This window comes from Petaurus breviceps, unplaced genomic scaffold, assembly GCF_028583685.1.
Source record: "Petaurus breviceps papuanus isolate PSGF00001 unplaced genomic scaffold, PetGlider_PUasm1.0 90925, whole genome shotgun sequence".
Taxonomy (NCBI): domain Eukaryota; kingdom Metazoa; phylum Chordata; class Mammalia; order Diprotodontia; family Petauridae; genus Petaurus; species Petaurus breviceps.
The window spans coordinates 3,387,073-3,411,812 of NW_027187380.1; the positions used below are offsets into that span (position 1 = coordinate 3,387,073).

The 24,740-nt window shown below is 38.8% G+C and overlaps 1 protein-coding gene across 3 annotated transcripts in view; it reads right to left on the reverse strand.

Moving 5' to 3' along the window:
• The window catches only part of TBC1D16 (TBC1 domain family member 16), a 170,333-nt gene extending 145,978 nt beyond the window's left edge, over window positions 1-24,355 (reverse strand). For 2 of the 3 annotated variants that reach the window (XM_069076087.1, XM_069076089.1), the window contains exons 1-2: window positions 24,069-24,354; window positions 21,224-21,334 (exon numbers count right to left, since the gene is read on the reverse strand). The gene's annotated coding sequence lies outside the window, so the exon portion shown is untranslated. Of the gene's footprint in view, window positions 1-21,223; window positions 21,335-24,068 lie in introns of all 3 variants that reach the window. The other variant, XM_069076088.1, reaches the window with a different exon arrangement.
• Between the last annotated feature and the right edge of the window lie 385 nt (window positions 24,356-24,740).

A 24,740-nucleotide genomic window follows, 5' to 3' on the forward strand; every position in this document is an offset into this window, starting at 1 on the left:
CTATTAAACACTTCTCTTCAAATTCTAACATTATTTTTTTCTTTTTCAAAACATTTCAATTTTACATAATCAAAAATTGTCCATTTTACCTTCTATCTGACTATCTCCAAAAAATGAAATCTGCCCCAGACAGACAAAGAAACAGTAGAGAGTAACAGAACTCTGAATTTGGATTTAGAAGACCTGGGTTTGGGCACTGACACAGCTACTTATTACATCTCTCAGGATCATTTTCTCACTTATAAAATTAGGGAGTTAAAACAAGATGACCTCTAAGGCCCTTTCTTTCTAGGTATGATTCTAGATGGGGGGGGGAGGGGAAGGAAGGGGGAAAGAAGGTTCCTCAACTCCCTCCCATTTTTCACCTCAGTTCTCATAGAAGAAGGATCATTTTTCTCAGAGCTATATGAACTCAAGATTACAGTTGCTGCTGTTATTAAGGCCATGAGGAGTAAAGAGAATCACACAACTCCATTTCCCTTCTCATCTCAAGCAGAGCCTGGCTTGCCTGTAGCTGCTTACTGCTGCTACCTATCACTTCAAGGAGGTTACACTTCTAGATAAAAAGATGTTGTTGTTCAGTTGTTTTCCGGTAATGTCCTACTATTCATGACCCCATTTGGGGTTTTCTTGGCAAAGATACTAGGGTGGCTTTCCATTTCTTTCTCCAGATCATTTTACAGAAGAGAAAACTGAGGCAAACACAGTTAAGTGACTTGCCCAAGGTCACAAAGCTATTAAGTGTCAGAGGCTAGATTTGAACTCAGGAACTTAAATCTTCCTGACTTCCTGCCTGGCATTCCATTCACCTAGCTGACTCTTCTAGATAAAAAGACTGGAAGTAAGCAACCTAGGAAATAGCCTGGCTAAATTTCTTAGAAATAATTCTACAGTCCCCTAACAGAATAATAAAATACAATTCAACTTATAAAGTTCTTTGAAGGTCTATTGTCTAATGGCTAAAAGGAAAACAAATTTGTTATGATTCCTCCCTACCAGGAGATACCAAAGAAAAAGCCCCAAGGAGAACAATTATTTTTGGCTTTTTTCATTTAGAAGTTCAGAGAGAACAAAACCCAAATTTTTTTTAAGTCCATATAACTAAATATGATGTGGTACCAAATCCTGAAGAGAACGGTTTGAAGGAGAAAGAAGAGAGGTATTCTAAATGGGTATAGTAAAGTTGTGCTTTGAAAAACTTAAGAACTCTGATCAATGCAATGACCAACAAGGACTCCAGAGGATCTTTTTAGCTGGGATCAGTGATCAAGAGCTAGATGAAGCTGGAGACCACTGAGCACAAGTTAGCCTCCTCATTTTATAAATGAGGAACCTGGGAGGCTATACTTCTCTGAGATTACACACCTGAATGTCTGAGGTAGGATCCGAACCCAGGCCTTCTTGACTCCAAGTCTTATGCTTTATCCAATGGTATCCACATGCTGCTGAAGCAGGCTACCCACCTGCTCTGGGTAATATAATCAAGGTGCAGAATGAAGTGCATTTTTGGATATGGTAAATGCATTTGTTTTTGCTTGACTATGCTTACACTTTCACGAATAAGGAAAACAAACAAATCAATGAACTGGGCCTGAAAGTAAAAGCTAAAAAAGAAACGAATCAAAAAGCCCCAACTAAGTAGAAAAACATGAATTCTAAAAATGAGAGACAAAATAAATTAAAAGCAAAATAAAGTTGAATTGATAAATAAAACCAAGAACTGTTTTAAAAAAAAAAACTAATAAAAAAAGAAGTTCACAGAGACAAGCAGGAAAGCCTTGGAACTTCTGTGTTAAATCATTTATTCTTTAAAAAACCAAGTTGGGGTGGCTGGGTGGTAACAGTGAATAAAGCACTGGCCCTGGAGTCAGAAGGACCTGAGTTCAAATGTGGCCTCAGACTCTTAAAATTTACTAGCCATGTGACCTTGGGCATGTCAATAACCCCAATTGTCCTACCTTCCCCCCTCCAAAAAGCAAACAAACAAACAAACAAAAAAAACCACCAAGTTGTACATAATACAGATTTGCAGGTTCACATACAATCCTCCTTTTCTATTCTTTTTTATATGTGGTAGTGTTGTCAAGTACAGAATAACCCCCCCCCCCGAAAAAAAAAAGGATGATGGGAAGATGTTCTAGAGACTCTACTTGATAGATTGATCTAACCTAGAATTCCAGTCCACTAACCTGGAAGTGCTCCCAAAATACAAAGGAAGAAAAAAATCCAACAGGAATATGACAGGAAACAACTTCCCAAATTTGTATCACACCCTGCACTATCAGGACATTGTTCTGAACAGCAATAATACAAATTAATGGCAAGTCAGCCTCTGCCTGTATCTTCTCCCTTCCCTCCTCCTAACCTGTTATCAGTTCAATGTCAACCAGTATTAAGGGAGAACAAAGATATTTAGACAGAAACAAGAAGTATAAAAGTAATCTAATAGTTAAATAGCTTATGTCATTGGGTTAACAAACCAAAGACCCACAAGTTAGCTATCATCTATCAGGTGTGAATTTGCTACCATGAGTCCAGATGTCTAAACACTAAATACAGGTGAAAAGATTCTAAGTGATTTAAAAGGAAATAACCCTCTATGCTACAGATAGGGCAACAGATTCCTATGACACAATTACCTTTCACTGTGCACAATATTCACTATAGGCTGCTAAACAATGTAAATATTTACTTATTATTTAACTCTGTGCTTAAAAATGCTTATGTCTTTAACTGCCTGACTTTTTTGTTCTCAAGGCCAATATTCTGTCAGTGCTCTCTACCTTAGGTTAAAAGTCCCCAAAAGAAGAACTCGTGTCTGTATTTTAATGTCAAATGTCAGTAACAAAAGAACTGAACCTATGATTCCAATGCAGAAATGGCCTCTGTCAATGCAAGCTGGCACCTTTTCTACAGCTTCCAACAGTGCCTACAGTGCTGAGAGGTCAGATACTTGACCAGGCCATAGCCAGTATGCAACAGGACCAGGACTTGCACCAAGGTATTCCTCACTTCAAGATTTTCCTGGCTTTCTTTCCAGTCTTCCAGATAGGCTCCCTGTGATAAAGATGCTTTAAAATGTTTTTGGGGGATCATGATTCAGTGACTATCCATACCCCAAGTCAAATGACTGGAGGAAAGCTCTGTTTCAGTCATTCAACAAACATTTACTAAATGCCTACTACATGAAAGGTACTGATGAGGGGATGGCTCACAATAGGTTCAGCAGGGACTCTGATATTTATCTAAGGTCAGAAAGCCTGCAATTCAGTCTGGAAAGGATTCAGTAGGCCCATGCAAACTTGGAGTCAGAGTTGTAAAAGGTTATTGTACACTTTACAGCGGGCAAGAGTCCTTTAGGGAATCTGCAAGTTTAAAGAAGACACAGGCATAGCTTTTAAAGAGTTAAGGCTATTCATTAGATGTCAACTATGCTGACCAGATGAGAAGAGGATGGGATTAGGGAGGAGTTAAGGTGGGGCCAGTGTTTAAAGGGACCTGCACTTTAATGTAACTTGGCAGGCATATTACCCATAATTCACTGGGAAAAAGCCCAATCTGTCTGCCACCCATCAGTGTCATGTTTGACAAGATTGATGTCTGGGAACAAAGGATAATGGAGACTCAGTGTGTGGATGATAGGCTAAGGAGTTAACCCAGAGATAGGGTCCTGAAGGATTCATGGAGGCAGCCAAGGAGTCAACCTAGAGATAGGGTGCCGGAAGGATTCATGGGGGCAGCAGGACACTATACAAGAGGGAGATAATAATTGCCTAAGCTGGAATGTTTATAAATACTCTTGTGAAGGACTGATAAGTGTAGCTTGTCACTGTTCCAAGCTGAGATAAACAATTCATGAGTTGTTGCTGGGCAGAGTTCATGCTCTGAAACTAAGGGGGGGGGGGTGGAATTTTACAAAACGGTTTTACAGAACTGATGTTACAAAGTGGTATTACAAATTGATGTTACAAACATATATCCCAAGCACCCCATCAGTACTGTGATGTTAATCATATGATCCCTATTTGGCAGAGGAGGAAACGTAGGTACTGGATAGGTGTTAATTTACATCAGATTATTCTATTTTAAAACTCCTTATATGTCTCTGCTCTTATATCATGATTACAAACCTTTATGAAGGTTCACTACTCTGAGTCTTTTCCTTTAATGTCAATTGCTTGCCCACACCAAGCTAACCATTTCTTGGCTTCATTTCATGCTTCTGATCTAGTTTGACACTGTACTACCTAGAAAATGGTGAAGGCTCTAATCAGGTTAGAGCTACAGATCTGACACCTGATTTTGAGCAGGCTAGAGGAAAAGGGACGTGGGACATTAAGCTTATGATGATGGAAGGAGAATCTCAAGGTTGAACAAGGCAGGAATATGTAACCTATGACATGGATGCTACTACTTTTAAATTCAGGCAATTTTAACGTTCTCCCAATTCTGTCAATTAAATGCACTCCTTTCTTTTCTTTCCCTCTTTATTTTCACTAACTCTCTTGCCTGTATTTTAGATCTGCCAATGACACTCAAAGGCAATGCTTAGGCCTAGACTAGGGAACAAAATGGTGTTAGTTTATTTAGAGCATAACCTGTTCCACTAATACAAAAATGGCTAAACAAATTAAGGTATATGATTAAAACAGAATATTATTGAACCAAAAGAAATCATAAACATAAGAAATTTCGAGAAACATAGGAAGATCTACATGAAAGAATGAGCAGAACCAGATGAACAATTTACAATAATGCCACAATCATATTAAAACAAAATAAAAGACATTCAAACTAAATGACTAGACTAACAAATCTGATGATGAAACACACCTCAATGCCTTCAGTAGAAAAGTAGGAGACTAAAAGTGCAGAATGTATGCACTGTCAAATTCAGTCAGAGTCTTCATTTTGCTTAGATTGTTTTCTTTGTGAGGAGACGATGAACAGGAAATGAGAATAGTGTAAAAAAGGGGCAATAATAAACTAAAAAAATTTTAAAGAGTTTTTCCAATTTTATGTCATTTAAATCCTCCATCTTGTAATCTTGAAAGGGGAGTCCTGAATCTTGCAGAAAGGATTCCCCCTCATATTGCAAATTTTCTAAGAGGAAAATGATAGAATATGCTAATCTGGCCTTAAATGATTAAAAGAAAGGGGGTGGGGGAAGATGTCCTACCCAGGGCCCTCTCTATTCCCACAGCACTGTAAATTGGTTAGCAGAACAAAGGATACTGGGTACAAGTGTCAAGATGAAAAAGCGAATCATAAAAGAGTCCTTGTTGTGACTCTTTGTGCTATACAGTTTATATAATGTGAACTCCTATGGGTCCCTACCCTAAAACAGCATATACTGTAGAGGAAATAGAGGATGGACAAATATATGTATAAACACATATACAAATATAAACAGGAGTAAGGAGCCATCTGGCCATGTTAGTTAACCTAAGAGGTTTATAGATCTAGTTCTATGGTCAGAAAGAACTGTTCCCCTGTAAGAAGTAAATTTTGAGCTAATTCTGAAAAGATGTACATAATTTTGTGAACAGAAGAAGGCCATTTCATGTTATGGGGCATTCCTAACAATGGGGGAAGAGGGAAGGGCCCCATGAAAGAACCCAGGCGGGGTGCAGCAATCAAAGATGTTGAAACCTATTCTGAAGTTCATAATGATTTAAAGAACAACATGGAATTTCAAGAAAGTTTTGAAAACAGTGATGTAGTTTAAGTGGTGTGACCCTACAGAAGATAAATGAAGTATGAATTGAGGACAACAGAAACAAAAGAAGACAGTGGAGAAAAGATTTCAGAAGAGATCAGGACCTGAAATATTGAAATGGCCAAATAAATTCTGCTATAATAAATACAACTGACACAATATAGCTACAAAAATTACAAGCATAAACATTATACCAATATAATGAAAATGCGTTATATGAATAAATTTTAAGTGAAAAAAGTAGATACTATATAATATGTAATATATATATATAATATAATGTAATATAAATTACAACTCTATATTAAAAATAAGATTATTACCAAATGTTGGGAAAAAAAGGAAAATGATATAGATAGTTCAGACTCTGATATTCATTAAGTTTGTTTTTTTCTTTTAAAAGTTGCTTAAAAGTTCAATTTTTTAAATGACAACCGCCTGAAGAAGTTAGTAGGGATTTCAAGGGGAAAATACTGGTTTTATAGAGATGAATTCATAATCATCTTTTGAATAATTACATCAAGCAGGCAAAAAAAAATGTCAAAGATGATGCTACACTATGATGATGCTAGCAATATCCTGTTGGTGGAACTGTGAATTAATACAACCATTTTGGAAACAAATTTGGAATTATGCAAATAAAAGTAGCTAAAATGTTCCTACGCTTCTTTGCCTCCCCAGATTCCACTACCAGGCATTGTCACTGATAAAAAAAAAAAGGACACTTAGACAGCAAAATATTTATAGTAGCACTTTTTGTGGTAGCAAAGAACTAGAAACAAAAGTGATGCCCACTGATTGGGGAATGGCTAAATAAATCGTGGTAGATGCGGGGCCGAAGTCAAGATGGTGGAGTAGAAGCATGCCCTCCGAGCGGCTCCAGCTTCCACTTTCCCCAATCCATGTAAAAAGGGGACTCTGAACAAACTTTGGTGCTACAGAACCCACAAAATGACACAGAGAAGCTAACCTCCTGCTGAGGACAGCCCGGCAGGCCGGCAGGAATCGGCCAGCACAGTGCTCTGGCAGCCAAGCCCAGGCCCACGTGAGGCAGAGGTTTTAGCCCCAGGGTGGGCCTGACCAGGCCCCAATTAGAGGGACTCCAGATCAGCAGCAGCTGTGGCCCCTTACAGAATTATCAACACTTAGATGTGAAGGACAAAGTGAGAGGTCAGTGCAGTCTTCACTTTGGGACCCAGTAAGTGGGAGTAAGCTTTTGCACCCCCCCCAGAGAGAAGCCACTGAGACACCAGGCACAGCCAGCAGCACAGCCAGTCAGGGCCATGTGGCAGCTTCAGCTGCTGGCCTGCAGAGTGTAGGGGAACCAAGCACCAGTCTAAGGGGTAATAGCTCTTGCTTTAACCTTCTTGGATCTGGAATGCAGTCTAGGGTGGAGGTTCTGGGGTGTGTGTCTAGCTTGCCAAAGCATTCGAAGGCCTCAGAGAGGGTCCCCATCTAATACCTCCAGCAGCTGAGAAAACCCCAGCGTTTGGGACGAAAGCTCCCCTGTCTGGTGGCAGAGTCCTACTGTGGCAAAAAGCCCAGGGGTCAAGTGACTGAGGGGCAAAATGAGCAGGCAAAGGAAACAAGGCAGACAGAAAATTCCAACATTAGACTCCTATTTTGGGGACAAAAAGGAGCAAAGCATGGAACAGGAAGAAGACAGTGAAGTCAGAACTCCTGCACCAAAAGCTTCAAAGGAAAATATGAGCTGGTTACAGGCCATAGAGGACCTTAAGAAGCAGATAAGAGAAGTGGAGGAAAAATTGGGAAGAGAAATGAGAACAATGCAAGAAAATTACAAAATGAGAATCAACAGCCTGACTGAGGAAAACAACACCTTAAAAAATAGACTAACTCAAATGGCAAAAAAGGCTCAAAAAGGCAATAAGGAGAAGAATGCCTTAAAAAGTCAAATTTGACAGATGGAAAAAAAATCTCAAAAGCTCAATGAGGAGAATCATTGCTTCAGAATTAGACTGGAGCAAATGGAAGCTAATGACTTGGTGAGAAATCAAGATGCTATTAAGCAGATCCACACAAATGAAAGAATAAGCGGCAATGTGAAATATCTCATGGGAAAAACCACTGACCTGGAAAATAGATCCAGGAGAAAATTATTGGACTACCTGAAAGCCATGATCAAAGAAAGAACCTAGAAATCATCTTCCAGGAAGTTCTCAAAGAAAACTGCCCTGATGTTTAAGAACCAGAGGGCAAAACAGAAGTTGAAAGAATCCACCAATCACCTCCTGAAAAAGATCCCAAAAAGACAACTCCTAGGAATATTATAGCCGGTTCCAGAATTCCCAGATTAAGGAGAGAATACTACAAGCAGCCAGGAAGAAACAATCTGAATATTGTCGAAATACAATCAGGATAACCCAGGATCTGGCAGCTTCTACACTGAGGGGTTGAAGGGCTTGGAATATGATGTTCCGGAGGGCAAAGGAGCTGGGATTAAAACCAAGAGTCACCTACCCAGAAAAACTGAGTATCATGTTTCAGGGGAAAATATGGTCAATCAGTGGGATAGAGGACTTTCAAGCATTCTTCCTAAATAGAGGACTTTCAAGAATTCTCGAGGAAAAAACCAGAGTTGAACAGAAAATTTCACATTCAGATACAAGAAGCAAGAGAAGCATGAGAAGGTAAATAGGGAAAAGAAATCATAAGGAACTTATCAAAGTTGAACTATTAACATTCCTACATGGAAAAACAATAATTGTAACTCATGAAACTTTTGTCAGTATGAAAATAGTTGAAGGGAATAGAAATATATATAATATATAATATATATATAATATGAGGGTATATGGGCATATGAATACATATGTGAATGTGCCTATATATGTTTACAGGTATACATAGAGGGCACAGGACCAATTTAACAGGAAGAGATGATACTTAAAAGGTGAGATTAAGAGGTGAGAGGAATATAATGAGAGGAGATGAGGAGAAACAGAATGGAGTAAACTATCTCATAAAGAAGAAGCAAGGGTAAATGGTTACAATGGAGAGGAAGAATAAGAAGGCAAAAGGGAATGCGTCAACCTTATTCTCATTGAATTTGGCTTGGGGAGGGAATGAAATACACACTAAATAGGGTATCTCACCCTACAGGAGAGTAGGGGGGAAGGGGATCAGAGTGGGGGATGATGGAAGGGAGGGCAGACTGGGGGGGAGGGAAGTTGGAAGCACCCACTTTTGAAAAGGGATGGGATCAAAGTAGAGAATAGAACAAGTGGGAGGTAGGATAGGAGGGAGGGAAATATAGTCAGTCTTTTACAATATATCTACTATGTTATTGTTTTGCATTAGCCACACATGTACAACCTATACTGAACTGCTTATCTTCCCAGTAAGGATGGGTGATAAGGGAGGAAGGGAATGAATCTGGAATTCAAAGTTTTAAAATCAAATGTTTAAAATATATATATGTATAATATATATATATACACTATAATTAATACTATTTTAGATGTAATTGGTAAATAAGATATACAGGCACTGGGGCACAGAGATCCACCATGCCCTATTGGAAAAGTCGAAAGGGGTATGGGACAAAATATGGGAGAGAGCAGATTGGAGGAGGGGATATCCTGTGGGATTGCTATTTTGGGGCACTGGGTAGGGGAAAAACGGGGAGAAAATTTGTAACTCAAAATCTGGCGGAAATGAATGATGTAAATCAGAAGTTAATAAAGCATTTGAAAAATAAATTGGGGTCGATGAAAGTAGGGGAATATCACTGTGCTATAAGAGGGAGACAAGATAAGAAGAGAAAGTTTATATATACATATAAACTCATACAGAGTTAAGTTAAACAGAGACAATAAATGACTTAAAAAATATAAAGGGAAAGAATAACAACAAAGTGAAACCCTGCAAAATTATAAAGAACAAGCTCAGCTCAAAAGAAGGGATAAAAAAAAACTACTTTTTTTTAAGAGATGGAGATGATAGGGAAAGGGCTACTGTTCACAGATTTCAAACACTGCATATATTTTCAGATTTTTTTATGTATTGATGGTATTTTTTTATTTTACTTTATTTTTCCTCTTTGTATTAAAAAAAAACTTTGTTATCTCATATGGTTTTCTGGGGAGAGATACAGGAGGAAGTTTAGGCAATGTAAAAACAAAAGATATCCAAAAAAGTATTTTTAAAAATAACGCCAAATGATTGGGGAAAAGGGGGAAGGAAGATGGGCGTGAGAGGATCAAGGGCCACCAACAGTGATGGAAAGGTCTGGCAAGGAATGAGTACATTTCTGTGCTTTAGTAAGAAAAACAATGAAAATAAACAATATGGATTAGAATAATACTCTCTCTCAGAGGGCAATGAATACCGTATTTGTTCTCGGTATCATTTGCAAAGGGCAAGGAGGATACCAGGGTAAAATATGGAGAAACTAAGATCCTGAATGGGTATCCACACTTTGACAGCTTTTAAGAGTCAGAACACCCAGGTCTGAAACAAGACATTGTTCTATGGATCTGGTGAGTGATTTTTATTATATGTTCAGAAAAGTACTGCCATGAACTCATCTAACAGAGTAAATGTCCTCCGAAGAGAGTTTACATCCTCAGAGAAGGTTCATATGTCAGTACTTGTTGAGGGAAGCAAGATTAAGTCCTGTAGCAAGAAATGTGATTCTAGGAAGAAATTTGTTATCTGAAACCTGAATAATAAGACAAGGAACTCAATGTACTTTTTAAGTAATATAACAAAGCTTTTCTCCAAATCCCTAGGAAATGGAAGTTGTATAAGTACAGTTTTATGTGTTAATAGCTAGGTTTTAAACCAATAATAAAATTTTACAATCTTCAAACAGAATCATAGACTTTTTTTTTTTAAGCAATCAGGGTTAAGTAACTCGCTCAAGGTTACAGGGCCAGTTATTTTTGTGTGGGTATCAAGTATCTGAGGCCGGAACCGATCCCAGGTCTCCTGACTCTGGGGCCAGTGCTCTTACTCACTTAGCCACCTGGCCGCCCCAGAATCATAGACTTTTAAAGTTAAAAGTTCTCTCAGTGATAATTTAGTCTGACTCTATCATTTTATCATTTGGCATTTTTTTTTTTTGCCCTTTTTGGAGGGAAGTTGGGGTTAAGTGATTTGCCCAAGGTCACATGGCTAGTAAGTGTTAAGTGTCTGAGGCCGGATTTGAACTCAGGTCCTCCTGACTTCAGAGCCAGTGCTCTATCCACTGAGCCACTTAGCCACCCCAGTCATTTGGCATTTGATTATATGTAATCTTATTTTAGTTTTTATTTTTTTGCTTTTTGGAAGGCAAATGGGGTTAAGTGACTTGCCCAAGGTCACACAGCTAGTTTTTGTGTTAAGTGTCTGAGGCCAGATTTGAACTCAGGACCTCCTGACTCCAGGGCTATGCCACCTAGCTACCCCAGATTATATGTAATCTTATGCTATTCCATATCTCCCCAAATGAATTGTAAACTTAGTGGATTTAATGCTTTTGTCCTGCTACTGATATGACTACATATACCACATATGACTACATATACATATACATACTCTGGTACTTAGATCAAAAATTCCCAAGAAGAAAGGACTGTATTTTTTAAAAAATTTAACTTTTTTTTTTTTGGAGTGGGGAAGGTAAGGCAATTAGGGTTAAGTGACTTGCCCAAGGTCACACAGCTAGTAAGTGTGTCGAGTATAAGAGGCCAAATTTGAATTCATGTCCTCCTGACTCCAGGGCTGGTGATCTATTCACTGTGCCACCTAGTTGTCCCTAAAATTTAACTTTTTACTATGTAAACGATGCAAGGTGCTAAAGATTATAAACACACATAAAAGGAATTGCTTCCCTCAAAGAATATATATTACATAATTAGAGAAGATTATAAAAATTATAAAAATACTCAATTAGAATACAAATTAGAATAGGGTTATGAGATATAGAAAGGCAGCCATGGTACAGTGGCTAACAGAATTGGTTTCAAAAAGACCTGGGTTGCATATATTGGCTCCGTGACCCTAGGCAAGTCACTTAATGTCTTAGTGCTCCCAAACAACTCTCAAAGACTCAAAGTGGCAGAACAGCTTCAGACCTGCACTGGAATAGGGCATTTCCATACTACAAATTACCTTTAAATGATGAAATCACAGATCAGGTCACTCTTACCAAAAAAATAGAGGATCTGGAGATTAGGGAATATTTATTTGAAGAGGAGCTAGGTCTTTAAGGATGAAAACTATTTCAGTAAAAGAAGGTGAGGGCATGACCAGTAATTGAATTCTTTGACAGTTATGCCATTACCAGGTATCTAAACCAAGGGAGTCAAAAAGAAAAAGTCCCATATATACAAAAATATTTACAATGCACTGTAATAGCCAAGAACTAGAAACAAAATGGGTTCTCATCATCTGGTCAATGGCTGAACTAATTATGACATGTGAATGTAATATAATAATGAGTCATAAGAAATAATAAATATGGCAGAGTCAAGATTGTGGAGTAAAAGCAGGAACTTGATTGAGCTCTTCCCCCAATCACCTCCAAATAGTAAAAAAAAGACCCTAAACAAATTTTAGAGCTACAGAACCCACAAAATGACAGTGAAACACATCTCTAACTGAAGATAGCCTGGCAGATCGACAAGAAGGGTATATTGCATGAGGCTTGGAGCAGAGAACAATCCCATATGGGTCATGCCAGCATAGGCCTCAGGGGTCCGAATCACTTGCAACTGTAGCAGTTTCCAGACTTTTCAACCCACAAATGCCAAAGACAAAGTAATTTTAAACCTGGATGAGTGAAGAGTATGGTCTGGTCCCAGCCTTGGGAAGCAGAGGAGGTGGCAGCAGCAGCCGCTGCTTCTGGAGCTCCATGCCCACAGAGGATAGTGTGATCAAGTGGCTGATCAGAGGACAGTTGCAAGAATCTCTTTGCTGGCACTGAGTGAGGATTTCCTTGCTTTGCCCTGATTGGATATGGGTTGCAGTTTTGGGTAGAAGTCCTGGGGTGAGGAGGAGCACTGGCATGACAGAATTTGTGGCAGCTGTGGAAAAGGAATCCTTCTCACAGTTCAGAGGCAGAAAAAGGGGCTTGTGGTCCCTCATAGACAATATCACAGGTCAGGAGAGGAGTAAACACCTCTCCTGTGATCATATTATCTTAGAAGAACTGAAAATTTACAAGTGGCAAGAAGTAGCTCTAACAACAGCTGCACAAAATCCTAGAAATTTAGTCACAGAAGTCTCCACTCTGGAAGCAGAGTTGTACTGTGGCAAAGAGCTCAAAAGTCAAGTAATTGTTTAGGAAAATGAGCAAACAGAGGGGAAAACAATCAGACTATAGAGCCTTTCTTTGGTGACAAAGAAGGTCAAAACATACAACCAGAAGAAGACAACAAAGTCAAAACTCCTGCATTAAAAGCCCTCAAGAAAAATATGAATTGGTCATAGGCCATAGAGGAGCTCAAAAAGCATTTTGAAAATCAAGTAAGAAAAGTAGAAGAAAAATTGGGAAGAGAAATGAGAGTGATGCAAGAAAATCATGAAAAACAAGTCAACAGCTCGCTAAAGGAGACCCAAAAAAAAAATACTGAAGAAAAAAACACCTTAAAAAATAAACTAATTGAAATGGCAAAAGAGGGTCAAAAAGCCAATGAGAAGAATGCCTTAAAAAGCAAAACTGGCCAAATGAAAAAGGAGTTCCAAATGCTCAATGAAGAAAAGAATTCCTTCAAAATTAGAATGGAGCAAATGGAAGCTAATGACTTTGTGAGAAATCAAGATATTATAAAACAAATCCAAAAGAATGAAAAAATAGAAGACAATATAAAATATCTCACTGGAAAAACCACTGACCTGGAAAACAGATCCAGGAGAAACAATTTAAAAATTACTGGACTACCTGAAAGCCATGATCCAAAAAAGAGCCTAGACATCATCCTTCAAGAAATTATCAAGAAGGGGCGGCCAGGTAGCACAGCGAGTAAGAGCACCGGCTCCAGTGTTGAGATAGACCTGGAGATCGAATCCCGGGCTCAGACACTTAGCACCCACCCAGAAACACCTGGCCGTGTAACCTTGAGCAAGTTACTTAACCCCAATTGCTTAGGGGCAGCCAGGTGGCTCAGCGAGTAAGAGCACCGGCTCCAGTGTTGGGACGACCTGAAGATCAAATCCCGGGCTCAGACACTCAGCACCACACCCAGAAATAACTGGCCGTGTAACCTTGAGCAAGTTACTTAACCCTGATTGCTTAAAAAAAAAAAAAAGAAATTATCAAGGAAAACTGTCCTGATATTCTAGAACCAGAAGGTAAAATAGAAATTGAAGGAATTCACCAATTGCCTCTTTAAAAAAAGATCCCAAAAAGAAAATTCCTAGGAATATTGTAGCCAAATTTCAGAGTTCCCAGGTCAAGGAGAAAATGTTACAGCAGTCAGAAAGAAACAATTTGAGTATTGTGGAAACACAATCAGGGTAACACGAGATCTAGCACTTTGTACATTAAGGGATCAAAGGCCTTGGAATATATTACAGAGGTCAAAGGAATTAGGATTAAAACCAAGAATTACCTACCCAGCAAAACTGAGTATAATACTTCAGGGGAAAAAATGAGTATTCAATGAAATAAAGAACTTTCAAACATTCCTGACGAAAAGACCAGAGCTGAACAAAAAAAATGTGACTTTCAAATACAAGAATAAAGAGAAGCATGAAAAGGTAAACAGGAAAGAGAAATCATAAGGGATTTATTAAAGCTGAATTACATTTCTACATGGAAACATGGTATTTGTAACTCATGAGACTTTTCTCAGTATTAGGATAACTGAAGGGAATATATTATATATACATATACACATACATATATATACATATATAAATGTATGCGTAGACAGAGGGCACAGGGTGAGTTATGAAGGGATGATATCTAAAAAATAAAACTAAGGGGTGAGAGAGGAATATATTGGGAGAAGGAGAAAGGGAGAGATAGAATAGATAGGGTAAATTACCTAACATAAAAGAGGCATGAGAAAGCTATTACAATGGAAGGGAAGAGCAGGGAGGTGAAAGAAAATGAGTCAACCTTACTCTCAGTGGATTTGGCTTAAGGAGAGAATTGTAAACTTAGTGGATTTAATGCTTTTGTCCTGCTACTGATATGACTACATATACCACATATGACTACATATACATATACATACTCTGGTACTTAGATCAAAAATTCCCAAGAAGAAAGGACTGTATTTAAAAAAAAATTTAACTTTTTTTTATATTTATGACATATATGTACTTGCTATCTCTCCCATTAGTTTGTAATCTCGTTGTAAGTGTGAATGTTTTATTATTCACACTTGTATCCCCAGCACCCATAACATTGTCTGGCACACAGTAGGTCCTTAATAAATACTTGTTAACTGATTGACTAAATCTTATTTTTTGTCTTTGTATGTTGATATGTTCACATCTGCTGAGTTCATAATAAAAAAGAAAATTTAATTTTCAAAAACATAAATGCCCTGAGGAGTTAAAGGCTACGCTATTCCAGCCTAAATGTAAATCAGTTCAATCATCAATACGCATTTATTGAACCATACAATGTGCCAGCACTATACCTGGCTCTGGGGATTCAAAGGCAAAAATGAAAAAGTCCTTGCCCTCAAGGAATTTATGTTTTATGGATGACAGATCATGTACACATATAAATTTATACAAAATAAATACAATGTAATTTGCATGGTGGAATACTAAGTGGCATTTGAGCTAAGCTTTGAAGGAAGATGTAGCAACCAGAAGGAATGAATATTTTTGAGGAGGAAATTTTCAACGTGGTAAAAGTAATTGTTTTAATACCAAGTACTGCTTAGGAAAGCCAAGGTTAGATGAGGTATCACAGCAGGAGACTAAGCAATCAGATAGTAATATAATGGCACCTGGCATCTGTAGAGAGGAAACTGGAAATGGACAAGAGGAAAAGAGTGGGATACTGAAGAAAAATTTCCCTCATTTATTATCTTGCCAAAGACTGGCTCTGCTGCTAGTCTGAAACAGGTATCACCAGGAAGCAGCTCTTAGCCATTATAGTATTCATTTAAGTAAAATTAATATTGCTGTAATAAAGCCTATTTCAATGTCAGTGGAAAATAATGGTTCTAAAAAATATTTACAGAAAGGTCACCTATTCTACAATTTGCCTCAAGGAATTACAATTTCTATCCCAAGGAGCTTGAACATTCTAGAAGCTGGGATAAACAACCTCACTCAAGTAGAAATAGCCAAAATAGTTTATCAAGTTAAAAAAAAACATTCTCTGGACAACCATTATGCCACAAAATTAAGAGAAAACTATCTGTGCTCTCCATATACCCCAAACACTCTCCTCTCTCCAGTGCCTATGAGGTATACTTACAGCCAGATTTTGGTTTAAGATACCTTGAAATTTAATCTGACACAATGTTTAAGTGCCACTATGAGCAAGGCACTGTGCTAAATCCAAAGGATGCAAATATAAAACAAATCAGTCAGGATCATAAGGAAGGAAGAAAAAGTGAAGATAAGAGTTAACAGGTACTGACACTAATTGGCTACAGACTGAAGGAAAGAAAAGGGTCACAGAGACACAGAAATTTAGGGCTTGAGTGAGTTGGGGAAATAGTGAAGCAGAAGGGCAAGATTCTGGAGTTCAATTTGGGACATGATTGATTATGAGTTACCAGCAGGACATCCAGCAGAAGATACCCAGCAGGCAGTTTAAGAAATTAGACTGGAGACCCACATGTACAAAAATATTTATAGTAGTTCTTATTGTGGTGGCAAAGAATTGAAAACTGAGGGGATTCCCATCAATTGGGGAATGGCTGAACAAGTTGTGGTATATGAATATAATGGAATACTATTGTGCTAAAAGAAATGATGAGCAGGCAGACCAGAAAAACCTGGAAAGACTTACATGAACTAATGCTGAGTGAGGTTAGCAGAACCAGGAGAACATTGTACACAGTTACAGCCACATTGTGCAAGACTTAGTTCTTCTCAGCAATGCAAGGTTCTAGGACAAATCCAAAAGGCTCATGATGGAAGAGACTATCCACATCCAGAAAAAAACTACAGAGTCTGAATGCTGATCGAAGCATACTATTTGCTCTCTCTTTTTGTTTTGCTTTAGTTTCTTCTTTCTCATGATTCATTCCATTGACTATAATTCTCCTTTACAACTTGACTAATATGAATGTATATGTAAAGCCTAGATAAGATTGCATGCCATCTTGGGGAGGGAGGGGGAGAAAAAAAATTTTTTTGAGGGCAATTGGGGTTAAGCAACTTGCCCAAGGTCACACAGCTAGTTTTTGTGTTAAGAGTTTGAGGCTGGATTTGAACTCAGGTTCTCCTGACTTCAGGGCCAGTGCTCTATTCACTGCTCCACCTAGCCCCCCAGAGGGGGAGAAAATTTAAGACTGAAAAGCCTATGGAACTAAATGTTGAAAACTAGAAATAAATTAATGTTTTTTAAATGTAAAAAAAAATAAAATAAAAAAGTTGTTTTGAGGTCCCACCCCCCAAAAAAGAAATGAGACTGGAATTCTAGGGTACAGTCTAGACTTGAGATACCAATTTGGGAGTCATCTTCATAGTGGTGAAAAAATGATTGACACTGCCAAGGAAGTGAGTACAATAGAGAAGAGAGCAAATAAGTTTTGGAGAAAGAGCAGCCAACAAATAAAAAAGAGAAGGGATGGCCAGAAAGCAGAAAGAACCACAGAATGACAAAATTTTGGAACTGAAAGGGACCTCGGAAGCCATAAGGTTCAACCTTAAAAGAAATTCCCACTATAACATATCTGACAAATGGTTAAAAGTTTTCTTGACCTCCAATTAGAGGAAACCTATTACATCTCAAAGTAGCCAAATAACACTTCCTAAAAGTTTTTCCCGACATGCCTAAATTTTCCTCTTTGCAACTCCCATCCTTTGCTGCTGGCTGAGCTCCAGTCCCACATCACAAACTACCTACTAAAATTAAACATTCTTAAACAAACGTCCTTTAGAGGCACCTCAAACTCAACACATCACAAACAGAACTCATTACTTTTCTCCCCAAACCTACTAATCTTTCAAACTTCTCTATTTCTGTTAAGTGGTACATCCATCCTGACAAATCATCCAGATTCACAAACTTGGTGTTATTATCTTCATCTTCTCACTCATTCCACCCATAAAATTAGTTTCCAAGTCTTGTCTTTCTATCTTCACAATATCCCTTGCCTTTATCACTTTCTCCCCACTTATACAGTCACCACCTCAGTTCAGGTTCTTATCACTTCTCACATAGATGATTGCAATAACCTTCTATTGGGTCTCCCAGCCCAAGTCTTTCTCCTCTCCAAACTATTTTCCATATACTAGACAAAGTGATTTTCCTAAAGTGCAGGCCCCACCATGTCACAACATACTCCATCCCTTAAATGTATTCAAATTCCAATGACTTCCTCTTACCTTAAGCATCAAGTATTGACTTGCCCATCTGACATTTAAAAGTCTTTATAATTTGGCCTGTTGCTACCTTTCCAGTCTTTGAATATGTGAACTCTAGTTCAGTCACACTGAACTAACCTACTTGCTATTTATTTCCCATCCAGGTACGTTTGCATTACATGTCCTTCATGAGTCAAACATTATTTCTCTTCACTACTTTTAGGAATCTGATTTTCTTCAAAATTAAGCTGAAAACACCTCTATCTACATGAAAGTTTTCCTAATTCCCATAGCTGCTAGTGTCTTCCCTACTAAAATTATCTTATATTAATTTCATATATAGAAAATAAACTCCTTGAAGACAGAGATCATTTCATTTCTGTCATTGTATTCCCAGTGCTTAGCACACTGCCTAGCACAAATATAAACAATAGCAAGTTCCAAACAAGGTGGGAAAAGTAGACCCAAGACTACCAAAAATTTATTTTCTATTCTAAATCCTTCTAGGAAAAAGAAAAAAAAAACTAAGAAAGCCAAGTATACTAACATTGTGGCCTACACCTTAAAGAAGGGGAAGCCTAGGGGTGGACAGGTGGCACAGTGAGTAAGAGCGCCAGCCCTGGAGTCGGGAGATCCAGGATCAGTTCTGGCCTCAGATACTTAAGACCCACACAAAATAACTGGCCATGTAACCTTGAGCAAGTTACTTAACCTCAACTGCTTTAAAAAAAAAAAAAAGAAGAAGGGGAAGCCTGACTCAGGAGGAAAAACCATTCAATGTTCTAATGGCATAATGTTTCAGATTCTGGTCACATAGTAACAGCCAACAGAAACTAATTCATTTCTTCCATCCTCAGAAACCCAAGATACTAAGAAGCAACTAACAAATCACTCCAAGTTTAATCAAACATTAAGTAGCATCATTCATACACACAAAGATTTCTTCCCTACCACAGAACATCTGCTGCCAGTGAACACCTGTCCTGAAGCCACAGGGGACCCACTGGTTAAGTTCTATGCTACCAAAAAGAGTACTGAGAGGGCAAATACAACCTTGTTGGTAACTAACATCCATGTTTTGTTGTACCTAAGGCTGTTTCGAAGTGTTTCCAAAATCCTTTCCTTTTCACAAGGTTGAGTAAAAAGGCTTATCTGCAGATAAAACCCTATCTTGGCTGGTATCTTTCTCCACTACTTTCCTTCACTCAGTTTTCTCAGTTAAAAGAGAGGAAAGAATTTATTTTCTGTACTGGTCAAGTGTGGGATTCAGTCTGTGGAAAATGTAACCCAGAGATAATAAGGACTACTCCTGGTAAGAACTTCTTATAGAATTTGGAGAAGCATGTTCAACTTGTACCATATTTAAAACTAAAATGACTAAAGGTTAAGTAACAACCCACAGTGAATAACCTTGGGCTGTCCATACTGAAAAAAGATTCCTATGGTTCTCTTACTGCAGTAGTTCACAAAATGTGGTTTGGAAAGACCCTGTTGGGGACCCACAAGGTCAAAACTATTTTCATAGTAATACTAAGATGGTTTAATTTCTAATATGGTAAACTATTGATAGATATAACACAAAAGAGGGGTCCTCAATAATTTCTAAGAATATAAAGGGAGTTCAGAGACCAAAAAATTTGAGAACCACTGCCCTACTATTAAGAGGACAACACAATTAAAGGGTAAAACTTGCTCCCTATACTAACTCTCAACTAGTTCATACCCTACTCCATGGAAAACTTAAAAATACTCTAACTGGAGGAGAACCCACCCTTTATGTAGCCTTGAAAGCTAATATAAAAATCATATTGATGATCACAATAAAAAATAACAAAGAATCCTCCCTGGGAAAAATATTCTGTTTAAATGGCATAATTTAACATTTGCAAAGCAACTCTTCTCCTAACATGAAAAAAAATCCTAGGTATTAATGACCAAATACTAACCAGACTATTAAACATAATGGTCCTGTATAGTTTATAGCTAGTGAAATAAATCAAAAGTATATAAATTAGCAGAAACTTAAGACCACTGGCTATGTTTCCAGCCATACTAACAAAAATAAGGGAAGTAGTATCTGTAATGTCTTTTAATATTATTTAAATGTATATTAGTATGCATGTATACATAAACAAAGCTACTAAAATTCTAACTGAATGCTATTTAAGAACCATTTCTTTTTCTGTCCTTATGCTAAACAACAGAAACAAGTGAAGACAAGATGCAAATCATGTTAGATTTCTTAGCCTTTGAGGAGTTGGCTTCACACAGAGCAGCTAATTGGAAAATGTACTAAGGTTAAAGTTCAATACCAGAAATGTCCAGCATAGAAAAAAAATTAAAATAACTAACACAATCTGGGACAGGGAATGTTTTCCTATATTCTTTTCCCTTATATCTGAGAAAAGTAAAGGAAATCTTACAAGTTTTTCTTCCCATATGTCAAATAAATTCATACCCATTAAGTTGAAATCTATCAGCTAAGTCATAACCCAATACAATGACTTCATGTTCAAGATCTAGCCTCTTATGATTTCTTCAAGAGCTCATAAGAGGTAGCTGTAATTAGAGATTAATAAATAATGCTAAATACTAATCACATTTCAAGAATTATGACTCACTAAATCTACTTTTCACCTTAATTCACTTAACCTGAATAACAAATATAAGTAATAAAAAACCATATGAAGTTATCCAAATCTGGAAAATCCTAATAATCACAGAAAATCCCAATAAAGCCCTCAAAGATAAAGAGATTAGCAAAAATATAGGTCAGGGGTGGGGAACCTTCAGCCTCAAGGCTGCTTTTGTGGCCCTCTAGGTCCTCAAGTGGGGTCCTTTGATGGAATCCAAACATCAAAGAACAAATCCCCTTAACAAAAAATTTGTTCTGCAAAACTTAGACTCAGTCAAAAGGCTGCACCCAAGGACCTAGAAGTCCTTGAGGTCAAAAGTTCCCCACCTTTGATACAGGTTAAATTTTGTGTTTTTCTACTACATCTGTATTGTTAAATCATCCATAACCCACTGAGATTAGTAAATTCTTACCAATTTATAGATGGACGTTAATTGTCACAAGGAGCTTGTTGTAGAGGTGGAAGGTCTGATGGTCCCTGAATTTCTGTATGTAACTTAGCATAGCAAGTCATACTGCTTTGCCTGAAAAAAAATAAAGCACAACACCCTCTTAATTTATGTAGGAACAAAAAAATTAACTGTTAATAAAGAAAACTCTCCATCAAGAGCCAAGATAATTTAAAAACTATGTTTACTCATGTCCTGAGGTTATCTATTTTCTGCATCTAGGTAATTCACCTAAAGGCAGCTTTCACTTATAGACACAATACAAGCCACAGACATTCACTGATTCACCTTAGAATTAATAATAAAAAATACTTCAAAAGCTTTCAATAAAGATCTCAATCATTAAGGAATTGAACTTCACCATCAGTATGAAAGGAGTTACAAAAACTATTCTACACATCGGCCAAAAAAAAGTCATAGGTAAAATAATTCCACATAGGTCACACCATTAATGTGAGAATTAGTGAAAAAAAAAAGGGTCAAATTCTGACTTTCTTCTTCCCCTATATGATAACATACACATTCATTGTCGAGAGCAATTTTCAAGTGTCTCTTAATTCTAAGTTAGATTATTAAAAGCCTTCAAGTACAAAAGTAATTCAATCTATAGGATCAGACCATGAAAGCCCTGGCATCTAGCCCTGCTTCTCAGACAAACTTGAGGGAGGCAGTAAACATTTAACCATTAAAGACAAACCATTCTCTTCTTCATTAGTTTTCTAATTGAAACTCAAATCTAAATCAAATTAGTATCAGGCTAACACATGATGCAACATCTGAATGTGGAAATGAAAGTTTCTAGATTTATCTGGGTTCTGGCTGGGCTCCAAAATTATTTTAGGAATTTTAAATTGCCCTTAAGGGGAGAAAAAAATCGGAAATAACAAGAAAGAAAAGCCTTGGCTCAAATGAAGCAAAATTTCTTAGGTGGAGAGCCAAAGAAATTATATCAGAGCAGAAAGACCACCCAGTTCTAACATGAACAGGCCAATTAATGAGAAGGAACAACAAACAACATTGAAAGGGCACTGAAAGAATAAAATAAAACTATGACTATGAAGTGAAAATAATACTCCATAAATTCTTAAATATGTAACAGAGGTTTACATATATATATATAATATATATATATATAATATATATATACACATGTGTTTTCTGCCTTTTTCCAGCTGATTATATGTGGAGAAGGGGGATGCTTCTGGTCATGTATGATCTATCAATGGGAGTCCCCTAATTGAATACTGAGATGGAAAAGCTGAGGGCTTATGGATACGTCCCAAAAAAAAGGTGGCTTTCAGTCTTTTGGCTGAGGCTTGCCAGGTGGCAAAATATCATTTAAGAGAATAAGAGAGAACTCATCCTGAAAGGAATATGTTCCTATGACCCTATGAATGCAAAAGATCTGGAGGTCCCATTAGAGATTCCATCAGTACTAAACAGTGGAGGTACAAGCATCCACTGGGATAAGCAGTGACTGGAAGTAGATACACATTGAAAAGACCACAGGAAAGATCAAGCTTGCTCTATTGATCCAGCAGTGCCCAGTTCTAGGGTAAAAATGTAAAATTTCTAATTAGCACCATTGAACTACTGCTATATATTCTGATGAGACTTAAAATATTAGCCCACCCAAATAACTGTAGCTATAAATTATATTACTGAATCAATTTAAAGCCTGTTAATTCATTAATGCTCCTTGTGATTCTTCCATAGCATTCTTTCTCTCTCCAATATGTCCAATACTTCATTCAAAGTATACATTAGGCATCTCTTTTCCTACCTTCTCATTTTGGGGAATCCAATATACTTTTGAGCCATAACTAGGACTATAATTAGCAATTTCCATTGAGAAATGGGGGGAGGAGGGATGATTGAGCCACTGAAAGTGAGAAATGGGAGTCTGCTATCCCCCTAATTGGAGAAAGGCTTCCCCTAGCAACCAACACATGGCTGGATAAAGAAGGGGAGGGACAGGTACCCCAGCCCTTGTATTCCCAGCAGCAGTGCCACAACGCTTAAAATACCTCCAACTCGATGCATGCGTTACTAGTAATCTATTACTACAGCCAAGGCAAAAAGACTCAGTAACATCTCCCTACTTGGGAAAGCCTAAAGTAAGGGTGCCTCCTTCCAAAACCAACTCCACAATAAGTCCCAAAGAGAATCTTCTGTCCCCAACTGGACTCCCACCCAAATCCCCCCATCCTATTACTACCACCACAACCTCCCCAGGGACCGCTGGTAGCAACAAGGGTCTCACACAACTCCGAAAATACTGAGCTTTTTCTGATTACTATTCCTTCCAACACTCCTACTCAACAATCCAGAGACAGGGGCTCCAAAATTGCCTCTACCCGAAGTGAATTGAGCCCTGGGCTTGGAGTCAGGAAGCCCTGAGTTCAAATTCAGACACTTATAGCAGCAGCAAAACTAGCAGCAAGTCAACCTCTCATTGCCTCAGTTTCTTCATCTGCAAAATTAAAGTTAAAACTAGCACCTACCTCCCAGGGTTGTGAGAAGGGTCAAAGGAGATGCTATTTGAAAAGCTCTTACCACACAGTAGGAGCTTAAATGCTTTCCTTCCTTCTCCCCCACCCCTGAGGCTGCAAAGACTCTCTAGTTCTGGGCCCTTCTAGGAGGCAACCCACCCCTCCCATATCCCACCACCTCCCCACCTGGACGGGCGGCCTTGCATTCCTCCCCGGTTCGGGGCGCTCCTCACTGCTTCCTATCCGTCCTCCTCCCACCTGGAGCAGCCAGAACTGAGACTCACCCAGGGCCTGGACACGTACGGGGACGGACTCACCTCCAGCTCTCTCGGCTTTCGGGTCCCGCCAGCGCAGCCGCCTCCTCCCCTAAGGATGAGGCGGGGCCGGGCGAGCAGGACTCCGGAGCCCAGAGCCCCGCAAGCAGAGGCGAGTCGAAGCCCGGCCCCCCGGCCCGCCCCCTACACGGCTGCGGTCGTTTCCAGCCGGACTCAGGACCGCCCGCTCGCAAGGCCTGCCTCTCGCTGCGGCGGCCGGCGCAGATCCCGCCCTCCCAGCTCTAGCTCCAGCTCCGGCTCTGGCTCCCGGAAAGGGAGAAGCACCAGCCAGGCTGCCCAGTCCCCCAACCCGGCCTCCCACTTCCGGTCCGGCAACACTTCCTTAGCAACCGCCCTGGCAACTGAGGCGGCGGGGCGGGGGAGGGGTAGGCCAAAGGGACCCTCTCCCCAGTCCCTCAGGCCCACTCCCCCACCCCCCAGCTCCTCTCTTCTATTCCGGCCCTGTCCATACCCTTCTATCCCGGCATTCCTGGCCGGAGGAGCTCGCCCTGGGACCTCAGCCCTGGTTCCTAGGACTCCGCACTAGGAGCACTCCAATGAGTTTGCTTTGGGGGCACCATGAGGGAAGAGAGAGGTGCTGAATCTCCCTAGAATCCATCGTCCATCTCCACCAAATTATAATATCCACATTCCCCACCTTCCCCTCCAAACCTT